Genomic DNA, 12144 nt, shown 5'->3' on the forward strand with positions numbered 1-12144 from the left:
TCCAAAATGTTACAGCGTGCATTTTTTTCGCAGACACAAAAAAAATCTTAATTGTTTTAAAGAACTGGGAAAAGAAGCTTTTAGAGATAATTCCCATTGACTTCTATTGAATCTCACAAGCTTTAATTTCCTGAGGTTTTTTTTTGGCAACTTTTGTGGGTTTTTCCTTTAATAATAATAATAATAATAATAAATTCTGATGATTTGTTAAGAAGAATATTCTCGAGTAGCAATGAGCGAAATTTTTCCCCAAGCATGGAGTTGCTGCGAAATTCCACTACGGGCAATTTTTTAAACTAAACTGCGGCCAGCACGGGGGCAAGGTACCCCATTAATACATATATTATAAGCAGGAATTGTACATAGAGCACAGTACTGGGAATGACTAAAATGATGTTTTTCTTTTTGCAACCATAGAGAGAATTCTGAGCGATGAGCAAATTTAGAAAATTTGTCAAGCGATTTCGATCGTGTTTCTCTTGCTTCGGCAAGGTAAGGATTTCATTCTTTCTACTGTAACGTCATATATTTCATTCTGTGGGAAAGTTCACGGAGAGGCAAACTTGTGCTCCGACTCGATGATCTCTAAACACCTGATAGACTGTATATATGTACTGAAGAGTCAATTTGTGCGATCAAAGATTGAAAAACCATGAATACCTAAAATTCGTAATTTTAACATTTTTTAACGGTTCGCAAAACTCAAAAAATATATGAAGACTTGAAAAGCTTTAATTGACTAAATAGTAGAAATTTTTCACTATGACAGCTCCCAATGACTTCCACATGATCTTGCAAATGTACTGGCAATGTACAGGTATGGGATCCCTTATCCGGAAACCCATTATCTAGAAAGCTCCGAATTACGGAAAGCCTGTCTCCCATAGACTCCATTTTAATCAAATAATTCAGAATTTTAAAACTGATTTCCTTTTTCTCTGTAATAATAAAACAGTACCTGTACTTGATCTCAACTAAGATATAATTACCCCTTATTGGGGGCAGAACAGCCCTATTGGGTTTATTTAATGGTTAAATGATTCCCTTTTCTCTGTAATAATAAAACAGTACCTGTACTTGATCCCAACTAAGATATAATTACCCCTTATTGGGGGCAGAACAGCCCTATTGGGTTTATTTAATGGTTAAATGATTCCCTTTTCCCTGTAATAATAAAACAGTACCTGTACTTGATCCCAACTAAGATATAATTACCCCTTATTGGGGGCAGAACAGCCCTATTGGGTTTATTCAATATTTAAATGAATTTTAGCAGACGTAAGTTATGGGTACCTAACATTTTGGCACCCCCAAGTGACTTAGGCTTTCCTTTAAATTATAGTTTTCATATTTGTGCATTTATTTTATGTGATTAAACCTTTTTTTCTTCTTCACTACAGAGGAAACGAGATCGAACAGATTCCAACATCTTTGAATCTGTCGTGGTAAGCAGAGAACTGAGCAACTTCATTTCCTAAACACCATTTTCCTACCTATTTGCATTATCAAAGCCGTGTTATTTCCTTGCCTATAGATTTCTACGCACAATAACCTGGATGGGGTTGCACTATATACAAACTGAATTCATATTAATCCGAACTAAACAAACTGGATTAAGTCAATGTATTCCCAGTTGGCCACATTCCCCTATTGTTTCTCCTTTGAATAATAAACATTTGTAAACATTTATCCACTGATTGATAACAATGGTCACTTTTCCTCACTTCCTAACCATTTAATATTGAAATTCAGCTGCAGAATCATCCATTGCCAGCTCCATAGATGACCCATATAATACAGTGATTTATTGATTTTATTGTTACAAACTGTTGTTGATTTTCAGGACCTACTAAATGTCGCCAAGTGAGCGGATCTTCTCCCAAAATCCCCACCTACGGGTGAGCGATATCGGGGGAATTTAGGCTAATTCGATCGTTTGGCCCTGGGGCCAAACGATGGAATTATAATGACGGGCATAGGCAAAGTCGGTCTGGGGACCGCATCAACGAGCCGATGCGGTCCCCGATCCGACTAGATTTTCTAACCTGCCCGATGGAGATCTGGACAATTTCAGGCCAAATATCGGTCGGGCAGGCCCGTCGGTAGTGCCCATACACGGGCCGATTAGCTGCCGAATTGGTCCAAGGGACCCATATCAGCAGCTAGAATCGCTAGGTATAAAAAAATATTGTTGATGAATGAAATATACTCCTCGCAAAGGAGGCCTTTAGCCTTTGCATTATTATCACAATGAATCCCTATATTGACCCTACATTTATTTATACATATTAATTATATCTCATCAAAAGCATCTTTTTGTGAGACTAAACGTTCACATTTAGCGATAACTTGCATTGGATAATAGGCCTTCTATCCCATAAAGTAACATCAACTTTTTTCACTCACAGGAGGAGCCCACGGAAGAGCCCAAGCCACCGTTCTGCCTGGTAAGCAGTAAAGGAGATGGTATCATAGATTCCTTATGTTATTAGCTTCTTCCTAAATGTTGTGTTCACTTTAACAGAATTTACCATTTAATATGACTGTTTGCAAACAGCTAACTATAGCCAATGAACCCATACTCATATAACTTGTGATATAAATGTTATTTCCATCCACATATGGATCTGTCCATACAATAGTTATAGCACTGCTCCCCCCACCCCAGTTTAGTAGATATCTGTGGCTCTGATCAATTTTTCTCTCTTAACCAGGAACCATCTGTTGGATCTGGCAACTTTGTTTTCCAAGTGAGTATCAAATAATTCAATAATAAAACACCAGTCCCTTAATATAACATATGATCTATTTTCCCTTTCTAAAATGCTGACTTGATTTGATAACTTGACTTTTATCTCTTAACCAGGAACCAACAGAAATCCCTGGCAACAACAACTGCCAGGTAAGTAGGTTTGGTTTTCGGAAGTTTAGGGAATTTGTATTGTACAAGGTACATTTTAGACACTAAATTACAGAGTTATAGTAAGTTGATTAGATAACTAACTTTATTTCTCTTAGGAGGAGGAGCCAGAGCAGAAACTGGAGCCGGCTATTAACATCTGCCATGTAAGCATAAGAGAGGGATGAGGGGGGCAAATAAAAATCACCCTATATTTTATTTATGCAAGACTGTATATCAGCTTCTTTAAAACAGAAATATTAAAACTTTTAAATCTTTTTCTTACCTTTTTTCAATCAGGAGACTCCAGAATTCCCTGAGAATAACATCTGTCAGGTAAGACAAAATAATAGGGGGACAATAGAAAAAGATATTTAAGAGAATATCAAATTAGAGTTTTGCTTTGGGGCGGCAATTTGTTAGGCACCGCCTACTTGGCCAGAAATTAAGGCTAATGCCACATAGGGGGCTGATCTTGGCTTTCAGAAAAACACAGGCCAAGAATCAGCCCCTACACTGGCATCAGCCTGCTTCCTGGTCTGAACCCAGATCCATTGCGTCAGGCAATGTGTTAAAAAAATGTTTTTATTGGAGCCATGAAATTATTTTTAAAATCTTTTTTTTCTTACTTAACCAGGAGGAAGACCTGATAGTGCAGGCGAGCGCCGACACCAGCCCCTGCCACTACCAGGAATTTATAGATGAGAGCGGAGTCCCTCAGTGTAACACCAGTGAGGTATGGGCCAAACATTTTGCAGGGGTCCCAATGTGTTTAAAAGGGCTCAGTTTGTATTGAAGCTACAGGGGTCATGAATAATATCTGTAAATAATAATAATAATATTATTTACCCAACAGTGAAAATTATTTACTAACATAGTTTGGTGTGGGCAACTGCATTTGGGCAAGTTAGCCTCAGTTAACCAGTCAGCATCTGTTTCTTACCGGCCTTCTAGCGTGTATAAATTAGAAAATAAAAAAATATGATTGGTTGCTATGATTACATACACTCATACAATTTAACTCATAGGCTCCTGCCACACGTGCTAGATACTCGGCCTTTGGATAAACACAGGCTGACAATCCGACCCTATGTTCCTAAATGCTTGTTGATGTGCCACCGCATCCGGCATTTACCCTATATAAATAAATAAGTACCACTGTGTTGGGCAAATAAAAATCACCCTCTATTTTATGCAAGACTGTATATCAGCTTCTTTAAAACAGAAATATTACAATGTGCAATAACTTTTTCTTACCTTATTTTCAATCAGGAGACTCCAGAAATCCCTGATGACAATATCTGTCAGGTAAGAAAAAATAATAGGGTCACGATAGAAAAAGATATAGTCAGAGAATATCCAATCTAGATTCACTTTGGGGTGACAATTTGTTAGGCACCGCCTACTTGGCCAGAAATTAAGGCATCAGTCTTCTTAATGGTCTTCACCTAGAACCATTGTGTCAGGCAATGTGTTTAAAAGGGCTCAGTTTTTATCGGAGCCATGAAATGTTTTTAAAATCTTTTTTTCTGTCTTAACCAGGAGGAAGACCTGATAGTGGAGGCGAGCGCAGACACCAGCCCCTGCCACTACCAGGTAAGCAGAAAATTATGTAAAAGAGAAACATAATTATATTAAAATATCCCACTCGGCTACATAAAATCCATTGTGACCGTTTCTCTAGGAACATGTTAATGACACTTTTAAGCTCTCACTTAGATGGTTGAGAAACTGTATTTATATTTCCCAGGCGTCACCTGAAGAAACTGGCACCAACACCAGCCAGGACGAGGGCTCAGTAACGGAACTGAGCGAAGAGGATGAGAGTGGAGTCCCTCAGTGTAACACCTGTGAGGTATGGGCCAAACATTTTGTAGGGGTCCCAGTGTGTTTAAAAGGGCTCAGTTTGTATTGGAGCTACAGGGGTCATGAATAATATCTGTAAAGAATAATAATAATAATATTTACCCAACAGTGAAAATTATTTATTAACATAGTTTGGTGTGGGCAACTGCATTTGAGCAAGTTAGCCTCAGTTAACCAGTCAGCATCTGTTTCTTACCGGTCTTCTAGCGTGTATAAATTAGAAAATAAAATATGATTGGTTGCTATGATTACATACACTCATACAATTTAACTTATAGGCTCCTGCCACACGTGCTAGATACTCGGCCTTTGGATAAACACAGGCTGACACACAAAATATCCTTATTCAAAAGGAGTACTTTCAAAGTTATATAGTCTCTTATCGGAGACCAGCCTCCCACCAACCTTGCCCTACGTAAGAGCCTGGGAAAGAGACCTGGGTCAAACACTAGAGGAAAAAGACTGGTTTGTAATATGGGATCAAACTGCACATAACTCAATTAATACCTCCCTGCTCGAGGCAGGATACAAGGTTCTGCTACGCTGGTATTTGGTCCCATCCAGACTCCATAAAATTAACAACCAATGTGACTCACAATGTTTTAGAAAATGCGGAAGTGAAGGCACGGTTTACCATATATGGTGGCAATGTTCTAGAGTGCAGAGATTCTGGACCAGAGTATACCAAATGATATATTCTGTTACAGGTATAAATTTACCCAAATCACCAGAGCATGCAGTATTGGGAAAGAAAATCCCCAACATAAATAAAAACGCAAGAACGTTAATAAATCAAATTTTCACAGCAGCTAAATTAACTATAGCCAAAGCGTGGAAATCCCCACTCCTGCCCATACCACAATTAAAAAATAAGATTCTCACAGATAGGCAAGAACAGTTTCAAAAAATATGGGCTCCATGGCTACAATATTCTATCTCTCTTAGCTGAACCATGCCCTCACTTCTCATATAAGATAGAAGGAAACTTGTATGATGGGGGAAATCTACTGAAAAGTCCCAAGAGACACATGAGTAAAGAAAACCTATAGGTAGTACCCGGATCTCGGTGAGAAGAATACAGAAGCCTCCCAACAGGATCAATCTGATATAATGTTTCGTTATAACACCAGTTTTTTCCCCACCGTTCCAAGTTTTGTTTTCCACCTTTCACTCCCCAGCAAGCCGGGACCCTGAAAAAGCAAGATCCCAACTTGCCCACCCCTCACCCCCCTCCCTTACCTTTTCCCTTCCTCCCCATGCCCCCTTCCCCATTTAAAGAATGAAACATAACAAATATGTATAGTTAACAAATTAACAGTTTATTGATGTACCAAATGTAATACTACACAACGGTGACAAAATTGTTATACAATTATCATTTTCAATAAAAAAGTTAAAAAAAAAAAAAAAAAAACTAGAACACTTCTTTATCTTTAGAATTGTTGGCTTACCTTACCATAGTAGGCAGTATGGAAGCTACTATTTTATTAAATACAAATTAATAAATATAAGTTTATGCCAAAAAAAAAAAAAAAAAACACAGGCTGACAATCCGACCCTATGTTTCTAAATGCTTGTTGATGTGCCACCGCATCCGGCATTTACCCTATATAAGTAAATAAGTACCACTGTGTCGGGTATATAAAAATCACCCTATATTTTATGCAAGACTGTATATCAGCTTCTTTAAAACAGAAATATTACAATGTGCAATATCTTTTTCTTACCTTTTTTTCAATCAGGAGACTCCAGAAATCCCTGATGACAACATCTGTCAGGTAAGAAAAAATAATAGGGTCAGAAAAGAAAAAGATATTTTAGGAGAATATCCAATCTAGATTCACTTTGGGGGTGGCAATTTGTTAGGCACCGCCTGCTTGGCCAGATATTAAGGCTAATGCCACATGGGGGGGGCTGATCTTGGCCTTCAGAAAAACACAGGCCAAGAATCAGCCCCTACACTGGCATCAGCCTTCTTCCTGGTCTGAAGCCAGACCCATTGCTTCAGGCAATGTGTTTAAAAGGGCTCAGTTTTTATTGGAGCCATGAAGTAAGTTTTAAAAATCTTTTTTTCTGACTTAACCAGGAGGAAGACCTGATAGTGGAGGCGAGAGCCGACACCAGCCCCTGCCACTACCAGGTAAGCAGAAAATTATGTAAATGAGAAACACAATTATATTAAAATACCTACTCAGCTACATAAAATCCATTGTGACTGTTTCTATAGGAACATGTTAATGACACTTTTAAGCTCTCACTTAGATGGTTGAGAAACTGTATTTATATTTCCCAGGCGTCACCTGAAGAGACTGGCACCAACACCAGCCAGGACGAGGGCTCAGTAACGGAACTGAGCGAAGAGGATGAGAGTGGAGTCCCTCAGTATAACACCAGTGAGGTATGGGCCAAACATTTTGTAGGGGTCCCAGTGTGTTTAAAAGGGCTCAGTTTGTATTGGAGCTACAGGGGTCATGAATAATATCTGTAAAGAATAATAATATTTACCCAACAGTGAAAATTATTTACTAACATAGTTTGGTGTGGGCAACTGCATTTGAGCAAGTTAGCCTCAGTTAACCAGTCAGCATCTGTTTCTTACTGGTATTCTAGCGTGTATAAATTAGAAAATAAAAAAATATGATTGGTTGCTATAATTACATACACTCATACAATTTAACTCATAGGCTCCTGCCACACGTGCTAGATACTCGGCCTTTGGATAAACACAGGCTGACAATCCGACCCTATGTTCCTAAATGCTTGTTGATGTGCCACCGCATCCGGCATTTACCCTATATAAATAAATAAGTACCACTGTGTTGGGCAAATAAAAATCACCCTCTATTTTATGCAAGACTGTATATCAGCTTCTTTAAAACAGAAATATTACAATGTGCAATAACATTTTCTTACCTTTTTTTCAATCAGGAGACTCCAGAAATCCCTGATGACAATATCTGTCAGGTAAGAAAAAATAATAGGGTCACGATAGAAAAAGATATATTCAGAGAATATCCAATCTAGATTCACTTTGGGGTGACAATTTGTTAGGCACCGCCTACTTGGCCAGAAATTAAGGCATCAGCCTTCTTATTGGTGTTCACCTAGAACCATTGCATCAGGCAATGTGTTTAAAAGGGCTCAGTTTTTATTGGAGCCATGAAATGTTTTTAAAATCTTTTTTTCTGACTTAACCAGGAGGAAGACCTGATAGTGGAGGCTATCGCCGACACCAGCCCCTGCCACTACCAGGTAAGCAGAAAATTATGTAAAAGAGAAACACAATTATATTAAAATATCCCACTCGGCTACATAAAATCCATTGTGACCGTTTCTCTAGGAACATGTTAATGACACTTTTAAGCTCTCACTTAGATGGTTGAGAAACTGTATTTATCTTTCCCAGGCGTCACCTGAAGAGACTGGCACCAACACCAGCCAGGACGAGGGCTCAGTAACGGAGCTGAGCGAAGAGGATAAGAGCGGAGTCCCTCAGTGTAACACCTGTGAGGTATGGGCCAAATATTTTGTAGGGGTCCCAGTGTGTTTAAAAGGGCTCAGTTTGTATTGGAGCTACAGGGGTCATGAATAATATCTGTAAAGAATAATAATAATAATAATAATATTTACCCAACAGTGAAAATTATTTACTAACATAGTTTGGTGTGGGCAACTGCATTTGAGCAAGTTAGCCTCAGTTAACCAGTCAGCATCTGTTTCTTACCGGTCTTCTAGCGTGTATAAATTAGAAAATAAAATATGATTGGTTGCTATGATTACATACACTCATACAATTTAACTTATAGGCTCCTGCCACACGTGCTAGATACTCGGCCTTTGGATAAACACAGGCTGACAATCCGACCCTATGTTCCTAAATGGTTGTTGATGTGCCACCGCATCCGGCATTTACCCTATATAAGTAAATAAGTACCACTGTGTCGGGTATATAAAAATCACCCTATATTTTATGCAAGACTGTATATCAGCTTCTTTAAAACAGAAATATTACAATGTGCAATATCTTTTTCTTACCTTTTTTTCAATCAGGAGACTCCAGAAATCCCTGATGACAACATCTGTCAGGTAAGAAAAAATAATAGGGTCAGAAAAGAAAAAGATATTTTAGGAGAATATCCAATCTAGATTCACTTTGGGGGTGGCAATTTGTTAGGCACCGCCTGCTTGGCCAGAAATTAAGGCTAATGCCACATGGGGGGGCTGATCTTGGCCTTCAGAAAAACGCAGGCCAAGAATCAGCCCCTACACTGGCATCAGCCTTCTTCCTGGTCTGAACCCAGACCCATTGCTTCAGGCAATGTGTTTAAAAGGGCTCAGTTTTTATTGGAACCATGAAGTAAGTTTTAGAAATCTTTTCTTCTGACTTAACCAGGAGGAAGACCTGATAGTGGAGGCGGGCGCCGACACCAGCCCCTGCCACTACGAGGTAAGCAGAAAATTATGTAAAAGAGAAACACAATTATATTAAAATATCCTACTCAGCTACATAAAATCCATTGTGACTGTTTCTATAGGAACATGTTAATGACACTTTTAAGCTCTCACTTAGATGGTTGAGAAACTGTATTTATATTTCCCAGGCGTCACCTGAAGAGACTGGCACCAACACCAGCCAGGACGAGGGCTCAGTAACGGAACTGAGCGAAGAGGATGAGAGTGGAGTCCCTCAGTATAACACCAGTGAGGTATGGGCCAAACATTTTGCAAGGGTCCCAGTGTGTTTAAAAGGGAGCTCAGTTTGTATTGGAGCTACAGGGGTCATGAATAATATCTGTAAAGAATAATAATATTTACCCAACAGTGAAAATTATTTACTAACATAGTTTGGTGTGGGCAACTGCATTTGAGCAAGTTAGCCTCAGTTAACCAGTCAGCATCTGTTTCTTACCGGTCTTCTAGCGTGTATAAATTAGAAAATAAAAAAATATGATTGGTTGCTATGATTACATACACTCATACAATTTAACTCATAGGCTCCTGCCACACGTGCTAGATACTCGGCCTTTGGATAAACACAGGCTGACAATCCGACCCTATGTTCCTAAATGCTTGTTGATGTGCCACCGCATCCGGCATTTACCCTATATAAATAAATAAGTACCACTGTGTTGGGCAAATAAAAATCACCCTCTATTTTATGCAAGACTGTATATCAGCTTCTTTAAAACAGAAATATTACAATGTGCAATAACTTTTTCTTACCTTTTTTTTAAACAGGAGACTCCAGAAATCCCTGATGACAATATCTGTCAGGTAAGAAAAAATAATAGGGTCACGATAGAAAAAGATATATTCAGAGAATATCCAATCTAGATTCACTTTGGGGTGACAATTTGTTAGGCACCGCCTACTTGGCCAGAAATTAAGGCATCAGCCTTCTTATTGGTCTTCACCTAGAACCATTGCATCACGCAATGTGTTTAAAAGGGCTCAGTTTTTATTGGAGCCATGAAATGTTTTTAAAATCTTTTTTTCTGACTTAACCAGGAGGAAGAACTGATAGTGGAGGCGGGCGCCGACACCAGCCCTTGCCACTACCAGGTAAGCAGAAAATTATGTAAAAGAGAAACACAATTATATTAAAATATCCCACTCGGCTACACAAAATCCATTGTGACCGTTTCTATAGGAACATGTTAATGACACTTTTAAGCTCTCACTTAGATGGTTGAGAAACTGTATTTATCTTTCCCAGGCATCACCTGAAGAGACTGGCACCAACACCAGCCAGGACGAGGGCTCAGTAACGGAACTGAGCCAAGAGGATGAGAGCGGATTCCCTCAGTGTAACACCTGTGAGGTATGGGCCAAACATTTTGTAGGGGTCTCAGTGTGTTTAAAAGGGCTCAGTTTGTATTGGAGCTACAGGGGTCATGAATAATATCTGTAAAGAATAATAATAATATTTACCCAACAGTGAAAATTATTTACTAACATAGTTTGGTGTGGGCAACTGCATTTGAGCAAGTTAGCCTCAGTTAACCAGTCAGCATCTGTTTCTTACCGGTCTTCTAGCGTGTATAAATGAGAAAATAAAATATGATTGGTTGCTATGATTACATACACTCATACAATTTAACTCATAGGCTCCTGCCACACGTGCTAGATACTCGGCCTTTGGATAAACACAGGCTGACAATCCGACCCTATGTTCCTAAATGCTTGTTGATGTGCCACCGCATCCGGCATTTACCCTATATAAGTAAATAAGTACCACTGTGTCGGGTATATAAAAATCACCCTATATTTTATGCAAGACTGTATATCAGCTTCTTTAAAACAGAAATATTACAATGTGCAATATCTTTTTCTTACCTTTTTTTTTTCAATCAGGACACTCCAGAAATCCCTGATGAGAACATCTGTCAGGTAAGAAAAAATAATAGGGTCAGAAAAGAAAAAGATATTTTAGGAGAATATCCAATCTAGATTCACTTTGGGGGTGGCAATTTGTTAGGCACCGCCTACTTAGCCAGAAATTAAGGCTAATGCCACATGGGGGGCTGATCTTGGCCTTCAGAAAAACACAGGCCAAGAATCAGCCCCTACACTGGTAACAGCCTTCTTCCTGGTCTGAACCCAGACCCATTGCATCAGGCAATGTGTTTAAAAGGGCTCTGTTTTTATTGGAACCATGAAGTAAGTTTTAAAAATCTTTTTTTCTGACTTAACCAGGAGGAAGACCTGATAGTGGAGGCGAGCGCCGACACCAGCCCCTGCCACTACCAGGTAAGCAGAAAATTATGTAAAAGAGAAACACAATTATATTAAAATATCCCACTCGGCTACATAAAATCCATTGTGACCGTTTCTATAGGAACATGTTAATGACACTTTTAAGCTCTCACTTAGATGGTTGAGAAACTGTATTTATCTTTCCCAGGCGTCACCTGAAGAGACTGGCACCAACACCAGCCAGGACGAGGGCTCAGTAACGGAACTGAGCCAAGATGATGAGAGCGGAGTCCCTCAGTATAACATCTGTGAGGTATGGGCCAAACATTTTGCAGGGGTCCCAGTGTATTTAAAAGGGCTCAGTTTGTATTGGAGCTACAGGGGTCATGAATAATATCTGTAAAGAATAATAATATTTACCCAACAGTGAAAATTATTTACTAACATAGTTTGGTGTGGGCAACTGCATTTGAGCAAGTTAGCCTCAGTTAACCAGTCAGCATCTGTTTCTTACTGGTCTTCTAGCGTGTATAAATTAGAAAATAAAAAAATATGATTGGTTGGTATGATTACATACACTCATACAATTTAACTCATAGGCTCCTGCCACACGTGCTAGATACTCGGCCTTTGGATAAACACAGGCTGACAATCCGACCCTATGTTCCTAAATGCTTGTTGAT

General features: G+C 39.0%; 5 long non-coding RNA genes across 5 annotated transcripts; all 5 read left to right on the forward strand.

Annotated features, from left to right (window-relative positions):
• The first annotated feature begins 415 nt into the window (after positions 1-415).
• LOC116408452 lies at positions 416-2568 on the forward strand. The gene is made up of 3 exons (XR_004220941.1): positions 416-492; positions 1401-1445; positions 2409-2568. It is a non-coding gene; the product is annotated as an uncharacterized LOC116408452 (long non-coding RNA).
• A 136-nt stretch (positions 2569-2704) lies between these two features.
• Positions 2705-3067, forward strand: LOC116408453. The gene is made up of 3 exons (XR_004220942.1): positions 2705-2750; positions 2867-2902; positions 3019-3067. It is a non-coding gene; the product is annotated as an uncharacterized LOC116408453 (long non-coding RNA).
• Positions 3068-6848: 3781 nt separating this feature from the next.
• LOC116408454 lies at positions 6849-7730 on the forward strand. The gene is made up of 3 exons (XR_004220943.1): positions 6849-6905; positions 7059-7163; positions 7694-7730. It is a non-coding gene; the product is annotated as an uncharacterized LOC116408454 (long non-coding RNA).
• A 181-nt stretch (positions 7731-7911) lies between these two features.
• On the forward strand, positions 7912-8851 carry LOC116408455. The gene is made up of 3 exons (XR_004220944.1): positions 7912-8017; positions 8172-8276; positions 8816-8851. It is a non-coding gene; the product is annotated as an uncharacterized LOC116408455 (long non-coding RNA).
• A 304-nt stretch (positions 8852-9155) lies between these two features.
• Positions 9156-10040, forward strand: LOC116408456. Its single transcript, XR_004220945.1, has 3 exons — positions 9156-9212; positions 9367-9471; positions 10004-10040. It is a non-coding gene; the product is annotated as an uncharacterized LOC116408456 (long non-coding RNA).
• Positions 10041-12144: the final 2104 nt, after the last annotated feature.

The sequence above is a fragment of the Xenopus tropicalis genome, chromosome 1 (genome assembly GCF_000004195.4).
Source record: "Xenopus tropicalis strain Nigerian chromosome 1, UCB_Xtro_10.0, whole genome shotgun sequence".
Classification (NCBI taxonomy): domain Eukaryota; kingdom Metazoa; phylum Chordata; class Amphibia; order Anura; family Pipidae; genus Xenopus; species Xenopus tropicalis.